The sequence below is a fragment of the Acomys russatus genome, chromosome 13 (genome assembly GCF_903995435.1).
Source record: "Acomys russatus chromosome 13, mAcoRus1.1, whole genome shotgun sequence".
Lineage (NCBI taxonomy): Eukaryota > Metazoa > Chordata > Mammalia > Rodentia > Muridae > Acomys > Acomys russatus.
This window is the reverse complement of record NC_067149.1, coordinates 26,150,825-26,170,965: the sequence shown is the minus strand read 5'-3', so window position 1 is coordinate 26,170,965 and position 20,141 is coordinate 26,150,825. Positions and strand designations below refer to the sequence as shown.

General features: G+C 42.4%; 1 protein-coding gene and 1 non-coding gene across 8 annotated transcripts in view; one reads left to right on the top strand and one right to left on the bottom strand.

Moving 5' to 3' along the window:
• Mitf (melanocyte inducing transcription factor) overlaps window positions 1–20,141 on the bottom strand; it is a 203,067-nt gene that overhangs the window by 115,799 nt on the left and 67,127 nt on the right. The window lies entirely within an intron of this gene.
• On the top strand, window positions 12,199–12,271 carry Trnak-uuu (transfer RNA lysine (anticodon UUU)). Its single transcript has one exon. It is a non-coding gene; the product is annotated as a tRNA-Lys (tRNA).

The window sequence follows — 20,141 nt, the reverse complement described above, 5'->3', positions numbered from 1 at the left end:
GGTTACAATTTTATGTGGATATACATTCAAATATATATATATATATATACACACACACACACACACATACATGCACACACACACATATTTATATACTTGAATTTATTTAATTTTAGCTAAAAGAAAGCAAAATTATCTGCTTATTCTGTTACTGCTAAAGTCTTAGTGCACAGAGCAGTGTCAACCACAAACTAATGCTCAGTAAATAAAGGCCAAGTGGGTGAAAGAAATCCAAAGAACCTTTTTGGAAATCAGTCTACAACCCAGACTCTTAGATGGTGGGCTATCACTCCAAATAGGGTCAGGTAACAAATGTTTGGGTTAAGAAAAAAATTGGCAACAGGAAAAGGTTTCTCAGGGTCAAATGCATAAAGAGCCAGAGGTGGTTTTGGCAGTGTTCACCAGCAGTGCATCATGGGACTTCAATGCAGCCTCGGTTCTGAATGCACGGCAAGTGCAGCTTGAACCATACATGTCTTCATGTCACACGATACCAAAGAATGCTGCTCAGGTGTGAGGCTACTGCCTTTACAAATTGCCAGGTTTTTACTGTACGTAAAAAGTTTTCCGCGATTTTAGAAGCATATGGTTTAATTGTGGAAAACAAAGGCTTGAAATATATTTTACCAATCTTTATCAGCCTCTATCAAATTTAGGATATCTTCGAATTGTGTTATGTTAGAATCTTTGACTCTTAGATATTGTTGTTTGAGTCAATGGCTTGAGTTTCATTTAAAAAAACAAAAAGTTGTTCAATGAATTTTAACTTGGAATAACAACAGAATTTCCAATAATTTCTAAAATGGTTGTAAGCGGGCTTCTGCTATTTCATACTGCCTGTTTATATAAGGCACAGTCCCCAGAAATCAAAATATAGGCTAACTCTAAAAATGGCTAAAGATGGTCTGTTATATCTAGTGCCACAGAAGAGGCCAAGTTTTAATTCTTTATATGAAAATATACAACCAGATCCACTTAGAAGTACGTGAATTATTTAAGTCTTTAATAAGAATGAAATTATATGTATACCAAAAATCATTTTAAATAAACTTCCTTACGGTTATCAGTAAATGTCTGATTTTCATATGTCTTTTATACCTGTATGCAAGAATCAAGTAAAAAATTTTATGCAGCCAGGCATGATGGCGCATGCCTTTAGTCCCAGCACTTGGGAGGCAGAAGCAGGCAGATCGCTGTGAGTTCGAGGCCAGCCTGGTCTACAAAAGCAAGTCAGGGACAGCCAGGACTGTTACACAGAGAAACCCTGTCTCAAAAAAAAAACCTTTAACTGTGCTAAAAATAAGAAGACAGGGATTTTGAAACCCTACTGGGACATGAGCCACAGTCATCTGTATTTATAATTCATGTGCAGGTGGCTTTAAAACTTACACCACATTCCCGTTACAGTAATGCTGACTCCACCCCCCCCCCCACCCCACCCCCACAACACATGCTTCCTGAGTTATCGCTAGCAATTGTTTACCAATTCACAGTCACGGATGGACACCTTTGCCCGTTATAATAAAAGTGAATTCCCAGAAACATGAGATGGAAAGCAGAACAGAGCAAATAAATACGCAGGCCTGACTTCACATTACTAGCCTGAAGAGACTCCAGCGATTCCTTGTTCGCTGTAAATGCTGCTGACCACTCCTGGTTTCTTGTATTGTAGATCTGGTCCATAAACCAGTCCACTCCAGTCTGTGCTACTTTGAGAAGACACTCTTAGAACACACACATACACACACACACACAAACACACACACACACACACGCACACACACACACACACACACACACACACGCACACACACATACACCACTTTATCTTTTCTTTAATTCACTGCCAGTGTTTTGTTCTCCAGCTAAATAATGAAACAATTAGCTCTCTGCCTCCTGCTAGTTCCTAGCCTATACTTACATGAACCAGCAAGAAATAAAATTAGCAAGTCCATGATGCCTGTGATGTCAGACTCTAAAGGTAAGCTAACATCTCATTAGGCTCCAGATTAAAATCAGCTAGGTTTGAAAAACAGAAATCAAGTCAGATTATTTTTCATTTCATAACAGGTTTTACATTGAGAAGAATACTTACCACTAGATTCATCTTACGTATAGTAATTTTTATATTCATATATTGGAACATGGTCTCTTTAGGACTAGAGTCTGCATTTATGTGTCTGAAGCACTACAGAAGCAAATTTATTAGGTAAACTAGTATGGTAAAGGTTTTCAACACTGCTGAGCCTATGTCTACTTTGGCCACAGATGTTTTCCCTGCAGTTCTAGGTGAGTTAGCATCATCTACTTGAAGCTTCCTTCTACAACTGACACAGACTTTAATCAGACAGAACCTATAGGCCAAACCGTCATATTGGTCTTCTGGGATGAAAGTAGGCTGTCCCTTTTATCATTAAAATAGCTGCAGATTAATGAAGGATGCTTGCTAATCTTCTTAAATTATTCATCTTAAAATATAACCTTTGAAACTATACACACATAATCCTGCAATCTCTCGTCAAAGCTCCTTAAACCAAGGAGAGTTAATGATTTTCCCAAAGCCCAAGCAATGTGCATTCCAGAGGGGAGCAAACTGCACATAGCATCAGCTCCCATTAAGCTGGTGCCGGACTTAGTTGGAGTCATAGCTTAAGGCCAGCTGCACATAAAGGCAAAGATAGTCTTAATTAAAATTCTCACATGCATGTCCTAGAAGCAGAACACAAACCCAACACCTTGACACTTCCTTGAGCTTTCATCCTATGGATTCCTTGTATGTTGATTGGTGCCCATCACAGATGCCCAGGCATACTTTAATAACAAACAGGAGTTCCTCGAGGGCCCTGGGCCACTAGTTTACAGACCTGGTTTTCTGTACATCTGGTATATTGTCTGATTACTGCTTTGGCACTATAACTGTAAAGGTCAAGAAAGAGAGGGACAAGAGGGACGAGAAAAGGGAGGGGACTGGAAGGGAGGAGAGGTTGCTACTAAAGCATACACAAGAAGGAAAATTGCATTTAAAAGAGGACGAGGAAAACCTACTAATAAATTGGTCTGAAGGAAGCTTTCTTAGGGGTACATACTCATAAGAGCACCCAACCTCACCTCTGGTCATCTCTCAACCTCAAACATGCAGGCATCAAACCAGATGGTCCTCAAAGCACCCCATTCTAGTGTTGTCTCTTCTTTTTCTGGGTGTGGCCCTTGCTGTATCACACTGTGGCAGGATTCAGAGAAAAGAGGAACAGAGGGAGGCCTGCCCTATAAGCCCTATCTCAGGATGCAAAGGAAGAAGTAGTTGACCCTCCACCATCCATGTAATCACTCAGGATTATCAGTGTAGATAAACAGCTCTACAGAGAGTCCCCAGAAACCAACTGGGCCCCTCAGCAGCCCAATCGACAGCTTCTGAAAGCTTCCAGCACAGGAAAGATGGTCAGTTTGTTATGTTTTACCCCAGAATGACTGGAAGCACCATTCCCCTCCTGTACTGCCAGAGACTTTCCTAAACTTAACTTATCCAGCCAGATATAACCATTGCACGCAGACTCTGCACCGATCCACTAGAGCCCTCGCGCACACGTCCTTATGCTGCAGTTTGCATCCCAAATGTCTCCTAAAACCCCACGTCTTCAATGCCTAGTTCCCCATCATGGTGCCAATGAGAAGTAGTGAAGTCTCATAGATGGTTGTAGGTCAACAGTCACACGGTCTTCAAGGGGTGTTTGTGACCCCAGTTTCTTTTTTCTCTTTTTTCTTCCTAGTCATGAAGGTGAGTATTCTGATCCACCATCAGCAGAGACCCAAAGCAAGGGACCAATCACTAACAGATTTATATCTCCAAAACTAGGAGCCAATATAAACTTTTGTGCTCTATAGCTGATTTATCATAGGTACACATTTCAGCGATGGAAAGCTGGCTGACACACGGTGCAGGAATAAAACCTAAGTCTACTGACGGGACATGGTATGAAAGTCCAAGCCAGAAGGAGGAAGCACATAGTAGTTTGAAAGAGGAGGGCTAACGGAAGATATTGTTGGTTATAAAGAGAGACCAACTGAGAAGAGGCAAAGAGAGTCTAAAGAATACAGGAAAGGCAGGTTAAGGAGCAGCCATTACCTGGTTCTGAGCTAGGATTTGTGTGGAAGGCCTTCCCTCCTTGGCTGTGAACCTCATCACTGCAGTGTTACTTCCTCTGTGGACCTTACCAGAATCTATCCTCTAGGCTGCCAAGAAAAGCTGGTCCTGGGAACTTGTCCCAACAAAGCTACCCTGCTACATAACAGCCCAAGGAGTGATGTGAAGGGAAGCTGCTAATAGTAGGTACAACCTTGGGGCAGTGTGTACAGCTGGAATGGGAGATGACGAGAGGCGCCCACACCATGAGAGCTAGGAGATAGTCACATCCACAGCAGGAAACAGGCACTGACCATCTTTCCCATGCTCCTGGAGCCAAGCCATGGAGAAGCCAGGAGTGTTGCAGAAGTCAAATGAGCATGCGCCCAGGGAGAAAAACGCCTTCCTCCTGCAGTGTCTCTCCAGCATCCCCCAGACTGAATGAACACTGTGTCATCTAACGGGTCCATTGTACTATCTAAAGGGTCCACACCCATTTTTATAACTCAGGATAAATTTGGGTCTCTTACGTTTTTGTTTGTATTAGTGTGTGTGTGTGTGTGTGTGTGTGTGTGTGTGTTATTCATGCACATAACTAACCCACATAAAAAGAAGTGGTCAATGTCAGTTGTTTTTCCACACTCACTCTCTACACTGGTTTATTTTGCTTTGTTTTATTTGAGGCAGGGTCCGTCACTGAAACTGGAGCTCACAGGCTGGCTAGATTGGCTGCTCAGAAAGCTCCAGGAATTCACCAGTTCCTATCTCCACTGCTTTGGGGTTGTAGGAAAATGCCACTCCATATGGATATTTACATGACTGCTTAAGAACCAAACTCAGGCCTTCATGCTTAGGTACCAGGCATCTCACCAACAGAGCCATCTCACAAACCCCTCAACGTGGATCTTAGAGGTAAAAAACAAAAACAAAAACAAACAACAACAACAACACTACTACTGTACACCCTGCCTCAAGCAATCACATTAAATCTAAGAGCCTACCACACTACGGACATGTGCACATGCCACAGACATCAGCATGTTCTTTTGAGAGCTGCCCTCATCACTGGTGATGAAACGGACCCAGTGGGAGGAAAAATGTAGAGATGTAAACAGGCCAGGATAATGCAACCACTTCTGAGTCAAATGTGGAGCTGTTGTGTCCTGGGATCCATCCCATGGCCCTGGGATCCATCCCCACGGTCCTTTTCCTACCAGACTCTGAGCTCATCGCAATTGCCATTGGTTGTGATGTTTTTTCAGGCTGCCACAGTCGCTGGCAGAGCCACTCTTCTGACAAACGCTGACAGGCTTTGGATATCAGATCTCTAACTGAGCCATAAATAATGTGCTCAAATTTGACCTTTACTTAGCCATTTACATGACTGTTGCAACTGTTCTGAAAGAGGACAATTTCAAGCCTGCGTCTGTTCAGGATGTGTCAGCGGTGGCCTTCTGTCCATGCTCTGGTCATTCCACAAGCCAAAACACGGGCTAGAGGGCATATTCTGAACCACAAGACAAATCAGAGTCTGTGAGTGCCCAGGACAGCAGCAGCCATGATCGGCGGTACTGTTACAGAGGGTTCTAACTGCAGGAAGGATCTAAAATAAAGGCAAGAGTGAAACAGTTATGTCCAAGTCCACTGAGTGCAAGCAAAAAAGTCTGGCTTTCTAGAGAACACATCTGCTTATACAATAAAGAAATAAACACGAACTACTGTTATGAGCTGTTTACGGGCTCCCAGAATTCACACACGAGAATCCTGACCACTCCGCTCGCTCACACACACACACACACACACACACACACACACACACACACACACACACCAAACAAAGCTAAAGTATTTGGCAAAAGGGGCTTTGGAGTTGTCAGGTTTAGATGGGGTCAAGGGTAGAAGGCTTCGGTGGGACCTGAATCTTCTTTGGAAGAAGATGCAGCTGCCTGCGCTCAGGAAAGGCAATGTGAGGACAGAGCCAGACGGTAGGTGAAAGCAAAAGGAACACATTCTCACTGGGAACTAGGTCTGCCAGTGCCTTGACCTTGAACTTGTAGAGATTAGAGTCAAGGGAAATAAATCTTTCATGAACAGCACCTGGTCTGGGGTACTTGCTAAGGTAGCCTGGGCCCACTCTCACAAAAACAAGCTCCATGGTGAACATAGCAGGAGACTTGAAGTCACAGAAAAGCTAATGGGGGGAAAAAAGGGGTTACCAGGTGTACCTCAGAAAAACAGCCACTGACATTGCCCAGATAAGGAGAGCAAGGAGCTTTACCTGAACAGAGAGACTTTGGGGAAGAAAGAAAACAGAAAATGAGGAAGTAACCAGAAAAAGCAAGCAACTGGTCTGTGTGGGGGTAGGAGTGGATGAACTCAAAATCTGGAAAATCACTTAGTCACAAATCCACAGCACGCAGCAAAGAGGGAAGCAGAGGCTGAGCCATACAGACCTCCCTTGGTGACTGTCACTGTCTCACAGGCTGCTCTGTGCCCCTGTGACTGTGTTTCTCAGTGTCTTTTTCCTCCACAGGAATGAAATGTCTGTGAAGGCAGAGGCATCCCATTTAAGCTTTACCTCCCCAGTACCTACAAGGAACCAGGGGTAGAAAAATAAATAATCTTGGGAAATTAAGAAGGGAATAATATGTTTTCTGATTAACCTAACAGCAAATATATCCTATAGCAGGCAGCAGGCAGCTTTCTGAATACAAGGTCAATATAACTACCAGACACAGAGTTGAAATTTGGTGAGCCATGTTTGGTCTTTCTCTATTGCATGTTCCTGTTTCTTGATTCTTCAATTTCAGTTGACTAGAAAAAAATGCTAAATCTTACCTCAGGGCTATTCTAGGCCAAATATAGGTTATACATTGATAGATAAATTATTATATACATACTCAGAATATAATAGAAAATATTTTGGTATTATATAAATATAAATATGTATCTATTTAAATATTTAATATACATACATTATATTCTATATAATAAATATACTATATCAATATATGTATATGCTATATATAGTATGATACAGAATATATGTTTATATACATATATACATTTACATATGTGTACATAACCAAATTTACTTACTTATACAAATATATAATTAAGTTTATATCTGCATGGACATATAAAATTAAGGATATATATATATGTGTGTGTGTGTGTGTGTGTGTGTGTGTGTGTGTGTGTGTGTATACACATTACAACATATATTTCCCTCATGGACTTTTCCCCTATTCTAAATGAAAATTTCAGGATCCTTATATTAACCTATATGATTACACACCCCCACCTCAGTTTAGCCTTAATTTGATTCTACTGGAAGAAACAACTTAACTCAAGGGATTGGAACAATATATTGCAAAGTGAGCAAGCTGTAGGGCCGCAATAGGGAAGCTACCTTGAATGGAGGCGTGTGGTTTTGCTCTCTCATTATTTCCCATACCTCTTACCAATTAGATTTTACATTTCAGCAACCTCATTAGTTTTTCGGGCTTTATGACTCAAGCTTGAGGGGGGATGGGGGTACAGCGGCCCACAAAACAAAGGCTTCAATGTCTCCAGAGCTGAGAAAATCCCAGCTTTGTCAGAGCAGATGCTATTTATATCCCATTTAGTAGCAAGCTCTGGAATGCACTTCTACACAGAGCCTCCAAACCAGTTCAGAAATCTGGGCCTCAACAATGAGACAGAAGCGAAACAGCAGGAAGTCTGAGGATGGGGGAGGGGGCACCTTGTTCTTATGATATCACAAAGTCCAGTGTCATGTGATTGATAATCCAAGTTTAAAGAGTCCTAGTGTTGACTCACATTTGACAATACAGTGAGTTTTGAGTTCAAATTACTAGAAAATAAAAAGCAGGAAACTACAAGGATGAATAGTAAACCCCCATTTAAACACAATGCATATACACACATACACACGCGCGCACACACACACACACACACACACACACCATACATACAGAAGGATAGATACAGCAGTTTTATCAACTGTACATGGGCATATGCTATAGTCACATTCTGCTACGCGTATGCTTTCTCCTACTACAGAAGAGCAGGGTCTACAGGAGTGAATCTTGGCATGATGCTGCCCAAAGCAGAAGGTGCTGGCAGCCCACAACCAAGCAGACGGTCTACAGTGATGGATTACAGCAGCCTCTGTGCGGCCTGTGCCCTGCCTCCTCTCCATTCATCAATCCCAACCAAATTAATTTTCTCTTGTGCCAGTTCTATCACATCCCCCAGGTTCACAAAGAAGTTTTACCAGGACATCAGAACCCAGAAGGGACTGAACACTTTCATCCTGGCAGAAACTTAAAATAGAGCTTAAAAATAAAACAATGAGAATGAATTTTTAGCTCTGCAAAGCTCATGGTTTCTAGAAACTGCTTTTCTAACTGAAAAAAAAAAGTTGCATTCTTGCTTTCATTAGCGTATATGCGCTATGGGTTCAAGAGACTAGCTTGGAAACCCAAAGGATTTAATTCCATTCTTGATGATGGATTCCAAAATCAACACCCAAAATCAAAGTATAGCTTGAAAGAATGTCTAAACGCATTCCTAGAAGGGACAACCTCACAGGCGCTGTGTTCAGCAGAAACAGAGGTGAAACAAATAACATACATACACTTTCCAGCAGCTGTGTTAAAGAAGAAAAACAAAATGTAGGCAAAAAAAAAAAAATCATTTTTATTATCAAATCTAACCCAAACTGCCCCAAATACTACTTCAAATGGACACATATCATAAATGACTAACAAGTAGCTGGCATGACCAAGGAACATTATTATACATGTGTGCAGTTGTCAAAAGAATAAAACTATGAAAAATTAACAAGAGGCCTTACATTTTTTTTAAAAAAGACACATCTATGAGGTCTGCTGTGGGGTTTTACCCTCGCACAATGAGGGCTAGCTGTACTTCAAGGGCACAGTGGTCACCTGCTGCCATAGCAGACAATGTGAGTCTTAAGAGTTGTCTTCCAATACAAACAGTTCTGGCTGTAAGGACATGGTTATTGTCAAGAGAAGCAGCTATTTTGGGCGGTGTCTGACTCCTTAGACAAGTTCACCCTCTGGCTTCCCTCTGCCCAGGCATGCTGTGGCCCATCTGTTGTACTGGAACAAGGCAGGCCCAGAAGAACCAGCAGCCTCCCCAGCAGACATGCAAGCGCAGCAGGAAGGTTGTCTTGGCTTAAGCAGTTCCGAATGGTGACCTTCTGAACCTCGGTTTTCCAGCTGCTGCATCTGGACCTTAACAGGGCTCACATGAGAGCCTCTTTTGATATAGCATCTTCATGAAAGAGAGGAAAGCAAAGGCTGAGCCTTGTTTAGGATGGGCCTTTGAGGAAGGTTAAAGGAAGCACGGCTGATATTGAAAAGGCTCTATGTTCTTTACAGAAGATTTAGGTTTTTTTTTAAAAGTTGCTTTAACCATCTGACCTCTACCTTAGAAAGTACAGTTGCCTCTGCTAACTACTAGAGTGATGATATACATAAGCACATATTTCCTTTTTCTCAAAAGTAAACCTTCCAGAAATTTTAACCTAGCGATCAGAATTGAGACAGGGTAGGCAATTACTGATTTTCACTTTAAAAGAAAGTCAATCTTTGAATTTCTTCATAAGCATATAAACTTACAATCATATTTTGCATTTGTGTGTATTATTATGTGTATGTGTGTTTGTAGACATCTGCACACGTACACGTAGACAGGACCACCAGAGGGCAACATCGGGGAGATGTCATCCTCTTGGTCTTGTGGGACAGGGTCTCTCACTGAACCTGGAACATACCAGCGCAGCTAGGCTGGCTGGCCAGCAAGTCCCAGGGATCTCCCTGTATCCACCTCGCCAGTAAGGAGCTCATAGCCACCTAGGCTAGAACATGGATGCTGGGAATCCTCACTCAGGTCCTCGCGCACACTCAGCGAGCACTTAACCATCTACCCAGCCTGCTGCTGCCCAGTTTCAAAGAGTTTAGTAAGTTAAATAACTATGAATATGAAACAGTGCCACTTTCCTAAACAGCAAACACTTTCTCTTTTTTATTTATGTATATGTTTACTGTTGAAGAGGAAACCCAGGGCTTCAAACAAATAAGCAAGCACTCTACCACTGAGCTACACCCATACGCCTTCCTTAATTTACAGATAGATCTTGGACCCCAAACCCAATTATAAATTAGGTATTAATGTATCCACAGAAGTTTTGCTTAAATCTATTGTGTTCACTCCTGTGCTCACTCAACAGATACCACGTCTGCTTTGTGTTTTAGTTACAGATAAGCATGGCTTCCCCCTAAGATAACATTAAAGAGCTCTGGGAAGCTTCACAGTGGTCCCCTGCAGTCTTTCACTGGATAGCAACATGCAGACGCAGGCAGGCTTCCTGGGGCTGAGCAAAGAACACCTACTGGAAAAAGGACAGGTTAGGAGGTCCTCTCAGAACTCACAGCAGGGTGGGAGACGGGCAGATTGCAACTCTCCACACAAGAGAGTTGAAACCTAGAATATTCACTAAGACCCCAGAAAAGGGAAGACAAGGGCAGTGGAAATGGCTCAGTCAGTAAAGTGCTCGCCTTGTAAGCCTAAGGACCCAAGTTCTGTCCCTAGAAGCCTGGTGTGGTGACACATACTTGTGATCCCACTGATGGGAAGAAGACACCAGATGCCTGGGGCTCACAGCACAGACAGCCTTGCCTACTTGACAAGCTCCAGGCCAGTGAGCGATCTTGTCTCAAAAAACAAGGCAGGATGGGAGCCGGAGGACTCCACCAAACTGTCCTCTGGCGTCTACATGTGTCTGTACACACATCTCCTGCACGCACACACAAAACAGAGACAGACAGACAGACAAGACGAGGAAGAGGGAATGAGACAAGATAGAGAGTTAAACTGGGCCTATAGAAGATTATTCTAGATCTATGCTCAACGCTTAAAAATATACCTGAAAACAATCAAGCTGATCAACAAGCGAATGAAATGATCAATGGGAGGAGATCAGAGCCCTTTAAAGAGCGATAAAAATTCATAATCACAACAGGGTCAGCATTCACAATGTCTAGCTTTCAATGGCAGATCACCAGACTTCATGGGAAGCGAGGAAATCAGCTGACCAGGACAGAGTTGCTCAAACCCAACAGAGTGCCAGGAGAGGTTCATCTTCAAAGCTGGCTCTAGGAGGCAACCTCTAGACTCAGGGATCCACATGAATTGCTGCTTGCTGCATTTTTTCCCATGTCTGAGGTTTTGGTTCCTGTTACTTATAGTGAATATCTATTTTTATAACTGAGGAGCCTCAGTCCCTTCTATACGAATTTACCAGAGAACCAGTTATGCTAATAGCATGGTTACGATACATGCTTCTCTTGACTAGGGAGAAGGTTCTGGAATCAAAGTAGTTGATAGGACTCAGCTCATAGAGATATTATATGAACTCTAATAAAATCCCTGAACGTCAAAGCTCTCATGAGCTTTGCTTGCGGGCCACGCTTGACATGTCTAACCACACACTGGTGTTGAGGGAACTGAGTGAATCCCATGTGATCCCACAGAGAAATCATGTCTGGAATCTTGTTCCATGGTTCATACACAGTACTAGAATAATATCTGGTACATATCTTATAATGATAGCAACATTTAGATTATATGAAAGTGAAAATTAAAGTAATAGTCTAAAACAGTGGAGCAGGAGCAGGGGGTGTGGGGGTTGGTGAGATGGTTCAGAAGGTAAAGATGCCTGCCGTCAACCCTGATGACCTGAGTTCAATCCCCTGAAGCCACATGGCGGAAGACCTGACTCCCAAAGCTTATCCTCTGACCTCCACACATGCACACAAGTGTGCAACACACACACACACACAAACACATACACTCTTAATTAAATGTAACAAAAATATTTTTGGTTTGGTTTTGTTTTGTTTTGTATTTTAGACAGGCCTCAAATTCACAGAGGTTCTCCTGCCTCTGCCTCCCCCAGTGCTAGCAAGCAGTACAGGTGTATGCCACCACGCCCAGCAAATGGAAATATTTTTAAATATACAATTAGAAAAGACTTACTAGGAGCCTGGGTGGCTCAGTTGGTAGAGCATCAGACTTTTAATCTGAGAGTCCAGTGTTCAAGTCCCTGCTCAGGCGGAAAAGTGTCTGTTTATATTATAACAAGAGAAGAGCAAAAGCCACAGTCAAAACAAGATGCCACTTTCAAAAAGAAATAAAAATGGGCACCAAGTAAAAATATCCACCAGGGGTCTCTTCAAATTCACTTAACCCAAAATATATAAAACGTCTTAGAAAAGAAAAGAGAAGGCTAAGTGAGCCAAGCAACCAATCCTTTAGTTACATTTTACAATACACAGGAAAGCTAATAGCAGGAGGCACTGCCAACTCACTGCATTTGGGGAGACAGCAAAAGACTGTGGAAGGAAAGCAAGAAGTGGTTCAGATATTCAGCAGCCTGGCCAATGGCATGTAACTCTTTCTAGTTTCCATGAGCTGAATTTTCTGCCACTTCCTTCATGGATGAGGGTCAGATGAAACAAAGATGAACCATACTGCCTATGCACAGTGTCTAACAGAGACACTGGTGCCCTCACTGAGTTACTGTGGTTCGTAGCAGGTCCACAGAAGAAAGTGAATTAGCCAACCCTCCTTCAGAGCCGGGTGAAGTACATTTTAGAATTGTACCTCACAGTCTTTCATCTCCTTACTTTTTGTTCATGACACTAATCAATCAATCAATCAGTAAGTAAAGTGCCTTCTAAAATTCATTGCCCCACCCAACCTGACACCATGAATTCTAACTGCCTCTCAGTCAGTCTTTACCAAAAAATACTGCTATAATCTCCATTCACAGGTCCCAGGGAGAAATAAAGTCTACTCCTTCTAAAGGAAACACGAATGTCTGTGATCCAAGGAGATCCAGAAAGCTGCTAAGGACGGAGGAGAATCCTAGTACAGGGCTAGATCCCTTTACTTTCCCCCTAAAGCAATCTGAACTGCAAAGAACACTGGCCTCGGTCCTTCCACAAGGAGAAACCATCAGAAATCCTCTTGCAAACCTGAATTTGTACATGGTATTGAGAAAGAGAATTATTTTCATGCCCTAATGTACTCAGACGCAGCAGCACTTCCGGAAAGGAGCAAATTGTGAAATATTGTACAGTGCCCATACACACTGCACCAATGGGTACTCCTCTTTTACTTGACCTCATGGTTCCTTAGCTACCTCGCTGTGTTGATCGTGGGCTATGGTAACATCTCTAAATAAGGCAGCCATGTCTAATGCTGGCTTCCTCTCTGAATATACTAAGCATGATAGGTGAGGGAAAACTCTTTCGTCCCAAACATCTGACACTTAATTTTCCCATTATCCTCAATTCACTGAGTAGGAGACAACACGGTGATTTTACATGTGCCAGCTGAGGACAAGAGGACCAAGTAACCAAGTTATTTGCATGCACAACGCAATTCCTGACCTTCACAGAATTTTACCAAAGGATGCTGATGGCTTGGTCACTAACCCATAGCACACAGAGACCTAGCCCCTCTGCTATCACAAACGCCTTGTATGAAAACAGGAAAATTCTGATGATATCTCAGAATACATGTTTGGAAGCATGGAGCCAATCTAGGCATTAAGTAATCAGAAACTATAAGAATGAATAATAGCTATTGGGAGAAAAATCAGGCTGTGACTCTCAAAAGCAGACCGGACCAAAGAAATCTCAATAAGAGGGACGTGAACGCTTACTTAACAGAGGTGGCCTAGCAGATACACTTCATCTGACCGAAATCCAACATCTAAAAGCCAGCGATCTCCAAATAGCTGCTAACAAGGAGAGCCCCTCACCCGCATGCCCTTTTGCCTTCCCCAAAGCATTTCTACAACCATGGTCTATTTTTTTTCATGACACTATCCCTATGAGATTGCACCATTCCCATTTTAGACAACCCTGGTAGTGCCGAGCACCTTGGATAAGGTCACAGCACTATTTCGGGACAAGGCTAAGACTATAATTTACTATCCTCATTCTTTCCACAACATTGCACTATTTAGCTTATTGTTCCTGCCCCGTTTCTATTTTTAGGACTGCCCTATTGGTTACTGAAAAGTGTCTCTTGACCTAAAGTTCCACTCAAAGCAGTTGAGGTTACCAAGGAACAGAAACCCACTGAGGGGAATGCAAGGAAAAGAGAAGTAGCCTGGAAACAGTGGGAAGTCTCACAGTAGCTCAGTGACAGGAGGGAGTATGGCTGCATCCCCAGGGGCTAGAACTGAGAATAGGTCAGAAGCAGAGGCATCTTCACCAACATTCACTCTCATGGCCATCCCGCTATAGCACCATGAATTCTGCATCTAGCTTTGCATAGCTACTGTATCAAAGCACCCTGGGTATACACTCTTCATGGCTCCTACAGAGTCCAAGGTGGTTATCAGGGTCTCCCAAGCCTTCCTCTTGGTCCTGAGCTGCAGAGATGACAAAGATATTCACATCACCATTCCCCCTTGCGAGCAAATCCTTCTGTGCTAACTAGCTGGTGATAGGGTAAGTCCTGGACAAACAGCCACTAATTTTGACTATCTGTGGGAAGGGTGGTAACGAGACAAAAAGGCAGGAAACCGTTCTGGTGACAGATAGCTCATATGCTGGGCCACTGAATCAACATACTGGAAAACAGCAGAATGCTACCATCGTACAGGCACCCTCACTGCATTTAAGCAAGGTCCTTATTTTATGGGTGAGATGATTGACATTACATAGTGCCTTAATTATGGTGGCACAGAAGTGGTACAGATCTTATGCCCACGGTCCCTATCCCCAGGCTCTCAGAACCAAAGATTTCATCTTGAAACTGACCGTCAAACAGCCAATGGTATAGCCCTCCTTGTGTATCAAGCTATACTCCTTGATAGGTAAATGACAACCCTGTCATCAATGCCAGTGTGTGACCACTCATAAACACTGCCTTTAGAGCATGAAGTCTCCCCTCCAGCTGTTCAGTAGAATGATCAGTCCTCTACCTTAACCCAATCAATCATCCAGATTTCAGAGAGCAATGCTGGCTTTTGACGCTGTTTGTTTGTTCGTTCATTTGGTGTGTGAATGTGCTGTACCTGTCTGTGCTTGTGTGCATGTGTACCGTCTCTAACACACCCTGGAACTCACCAACTAACCTAGACTACTTGAAGGCCAGTGAACCCCCAAGGATACACCTTCTTCCCCAGGGTATGATGCCAGACAGGCCACCATGTCTGGATTTTTGTGTGCATTCTGGAGACTCTAAATTCAGGTCCTAATGTGTTAGTGTCCAGGCATTCTCCCCAACCTGAGAGCAGTGTTTAACGTGCAAAAGAGGCACTAGCAGAACCTTAAAGTCAACTGCAGAGTGCATCGATACTGATCTCTTTTTAAACATAGAAGTTAGGGATTTTAAAGATTGCTTCTTAAATGTGTATGTGCATAACTGTCCGTGAGCATGTATACGTGAGCGCAGCTTCCCACAGATGTCGGAGGCAACAGAGCCTCTGGAGCTGGAGCCACAAGCAGCTGTGATTCACTGGACATGGGTGCTGGGAACGGAACTCAGGTCCTCTGCAAGAATGGTATGTGCTCTTAGGTGCTGAGTCACTCTCCAGGACCACACTCTCTGACTCTTGCTCACTCTGTCCACGTGTGGAACTGCACTCACCCGTCACTGCCATGTAAAAGGCTCTGAAAATGCCTTTCCTCTCTGCTACAGCACAGCAAAATGTTCTGCATTTCCTTGGAGATACTCTGAGTACATAATCCACACTAGCCTTAAACTCTTGGTCCACCTACTTCTGCTTCCAGAGCATTGGTACACAGGCATGTGCCACCATGGCCAGCTACCAAGAAGGACTTTTAAGTTCAGAAGGACCCTAAAAAGCTTGAAGCAAAGTGTGGCCTTTCTGATTGCTAATAGTATTGAAATCACACCTTTTTAGTGTTAGGAGTAAGAGTCAACTGTTGACCAGTGATCAAAATTGGTAAGGAAAAAAAAAAAAAAACCAACAAAACTATGTTTAATACTAGCTTTATCAAGCTTTATTGTTTAATTTTCAAAGTTAAGCATCATGCGGTCATATAAATATTTGGGCTGCTCAAGCTCATACTGTGCAATAATAAAGGGATTCAGCTTAAAGTAAAGAAGCTGGATGGGAGTCATGTAATTCCATGTAAAACACGTCAAGAACTGAGTGGAGATACTTAGCCACACTTAGTATAAAGTGTGAGTTGGTGCTTAATAATGGAATGGACTGGCTAACAGAAGTCAGACCACCTGAGCATTCCTAAACACAGACACCTGTCAGTCTCGGTATCAAATCACAAGGTGATTTTCAAAATCAGTAGAAAACTTTTGAAAATGATATCTAGTACTTCTGGCTGGCTAATGATAAATTCAGGATGGAGGATTCCGCCCTTAATCCCAGCACTCAGGAGGCAGAGGCAGGAGGATCGCTCTGAGTTTGAGGCCAGCCTGGTCTACAAAGTGAGTTCAGGAGAGCCAAGGCTACACAGAGAAACCCTGTCTCAAAAGAACAAAAGAAAAAAGGTAGATGAACTTGCTTACAAATGCTCAAGACAAGTAAGAAAAAAATAAAGCAGGGGAGACAGTGAGCATTAGAAATGGTTTGTAACATGTCCAATATCTATTCAATCTAAAATGACCAGCAATAGAAACTGAATCTCTGCATGTTACTAGGGTAGAAGTGTCATCATTTGGAGCAACCAAGAGCTAAGCAAAAGAAATAAAGAGAAAGCCAATAGGGATTCCGCTTGTTTAATTAAAATAAGCATTTTATCTTAAGTATACTTAAATAAGTATATCATCTTAAGAACCCCAGAATACCAAAGGCTAACCTTTGCTCTCTAAGGAATATGTGGAATTTGTCTTGCTGATAAATTTGACTTTCTTGGACTATATCTGAGCTATGACGACAGGAGACTAAAGACAGGCCTGCTCAACTACTGCTAAAGCCAAAAAGGCAGAATCAGTGAAATAAGCCTGTGAACAGAACCAATCAGAATGCATCACCCTGAGTTAATCAAGTGCCTTCAGACACCACAGCTAGCCTCATGCTCTACTGTGGGCCAAAGCAAACAAGAAAGGTTTGGTGATCTTTGGACATGCTCACGTGATGCCAGGGGGATTTATTTTGAATGTATTAGCTCCATTACATCATACTTTAATATGAGCAAATATGAGTAAATGGATCATGTGATAAACCAGTAGGGCCCAGTGTCTAGGATGTACCTGATCACAGAAGCAGCAGCTAAGAGTTGCAACCTTTACCCCTGAATGCACCAGGCTGTTATTGTTTATGAAATTGTTGCTCTGACATCCTATATGACACCTTGGCCTCACTGCCCAATGGACTGATGTGGGAGAGATCAGGTAAGAGATCAATGACACAGCAGAACTAACTCGAGCATATGAATTCAAACACCTTGGGCTCTCCTCAGTAGACACCACACACTATTCTACCTCCACACAATACCTGCTATGCAGATAATACCTGATAATTGATAAAATTGATATTTTCTGAGACGCAGAATTCTCACAAATCTTCTCTGTCACGTGGGGACTATCTCCAGAGTTCTTAGAGCTATGTGACTTCTGCTCGGTGCTCCCAAATCTCTTACAAAATAAGCTGACTAGACACAACAGAACTTGCATTTTTAGTGGTAGACGCAGAACCTACACACCCCTTACATTCCTTACTTTTCCCAAACCCCATGCAGCACTGCTGCCAGGTGCATCTCAAACTGTTCACTTGCGGGGAAGCCGTGGTTATAGTATCCTCAAGGTCATCAGAGCCCCTCAGCCAGATTCACGGAACCACTTACCCATGCTCCCCAGATGTTTTTCACAGTCCCTGCTTCGCTTCACAGTCACTTCACACATCTCTTCTCGGCTCTTCTCTGTACTGCAGTCCAAGTGAACTTGTCACATAGCAGTCATGTGAGTCACATCCTCCTAATCTCTATTACTCCATAGATTCTCAAAGGCCTCTCCGCAGCAGGTAGAGTGAAACTCGATCCTTACCTGAATGGTGGAAGTCTTGCACAGCTCAGACTCTTGCTGGTTTCCTAGTCTCCTCCCACCACAATCTTTACAAGGATGTGCCTGCTTGAGTTACTCTGGTCTTCTTGCTGTTATTTGAACATAACATCTTCCCCTCCCATCTGAAAACTTTTTATGCTTGCTTTTTCTTTTTGAAATACTCTTTCCCCAATCTTTCTCCAGATTGCAATAAAACCTCCTGATTCTTAGGGAGTGCTTTGTTAGACCATTAACAGACCCAATTCACTTATTATATGATCCATAATAGATTTTATTGCTGTAATTGATATCTAATATCCATTATTGAGTTCATCTCTCTTCCTCTTCATGGACTGAGAGCTTCACAAGACACAGGTATTGCCCATTTTGAGCAGAATTCACTATCCCTCCCACTCTTCCTGGATAAGAATCTGTCTCCAGCTGACACCTCAAAGTAATTATTAAATGTAGCCCATCTGACACACAGAGGTGCCCAACTGATGTAAAACTTACATGTTACCTTAGTTTTAATTCATCACTGAATGCCCAGGGACATAGCCCAGCCACTATATCAAGTAGTTACAGAGTAATTGTTGAATTATAATGAGTATAAATACCTTAGGAAATTATACTCTAATCTTCTTCAAGACAAGGTCTTATCCCAGGTTGGTCTTGAACTTGCTATGTAGCCAAGGGTATCCTTGAACTTCTAACCCACCTCCTGACTCCTGGGTCTACAGGTGAGCACTACCACACCTGAGTTCCACACTGTTCAATCTAGGCCCTTAAAAAAAAAAATCTAGGCCCTTGTGCACACTGAGCTACATCTCATGGATAGTGTACCCAAATGTTCAGCATATATTGTTTTCTATCAATAAAAACAAAAGATCCACTAGGATGTTTTCCAGTGTACCAGTTCACTCAAAAGAGAGCATCATCAAGATTCCCTCAACTCCTGTAGCTGTATTCAGTGATAGAATCACTGGGTTCGGCTCCTAAATAAGTAATTTGTTTGTTAAACAGAGAAGCAACATGGTACCCAGAGCACTAAAAAGTGGGTCACCATAAGATTAACTGCTTTGATGAAGTCAGTGCCTCAAAGTCTGTAGAAAGAACATTGACCCAAATAAAGGAATCAACATGGTTTATCTACCACAAAAGTTCATCATGCAGTGTCCTCCCTTAATTACCACACTTAGTCAATGAAGGTATTGTCCATAGGCACGTTGTTGAAGACAAGCCAGGTTTATCAAATTGAACTATGGGGGTAGAGTAAAGGAAACTACATTTTCATTTATTAATAGACTTTAATCAACATAAAAAGTCTTTGCTGACCAACTGTCCTGGAGAAAGGAAAGATAAAATGAAACAAAGCTCATGAAATCATCTGTTTGGACATCAGCCAGTATTTGATCATTAATTCTATCAGAGCAGTAACATACACATGAATTATGCCTTAACTATACATCTGAACCCCCTATTAATCAGGGTGAAGAAGAAATTCTCAAGTTGCCAAAGACTAGAAAATAACATACAAGCATTCCTGAGCTTGGACGCAAGCTTCTTCAACCACGGTTCACAAACAAACCCAAACGAGTCACATAACTGAGTGCAAGGTGTTCACAAAAACAAAAAAAAAACAAAAAACAAAAACAAACGAACAATAGCAACAACAACAAAAATTAGCAAAGGTAAAAGATTTCTGAAAGGCCCATAGGTAAACATAGTTCTAAACGAAATTCATTTTGAATCCATGGTGTTTCTGGCAGAGCTTGCCAGTATTGTATCATGTGACTTCACTACAGCCTTGGTTCTGAAGCACTGGCATGTGTACTTCACAGCTCACCTGCGTTGCCACAGGTAACATCGACAGACACGGCCTACAACACCAGCTCAGAGTTGAGATGGCCATGTTTTATGGTCTAAAATGTTTGACTAG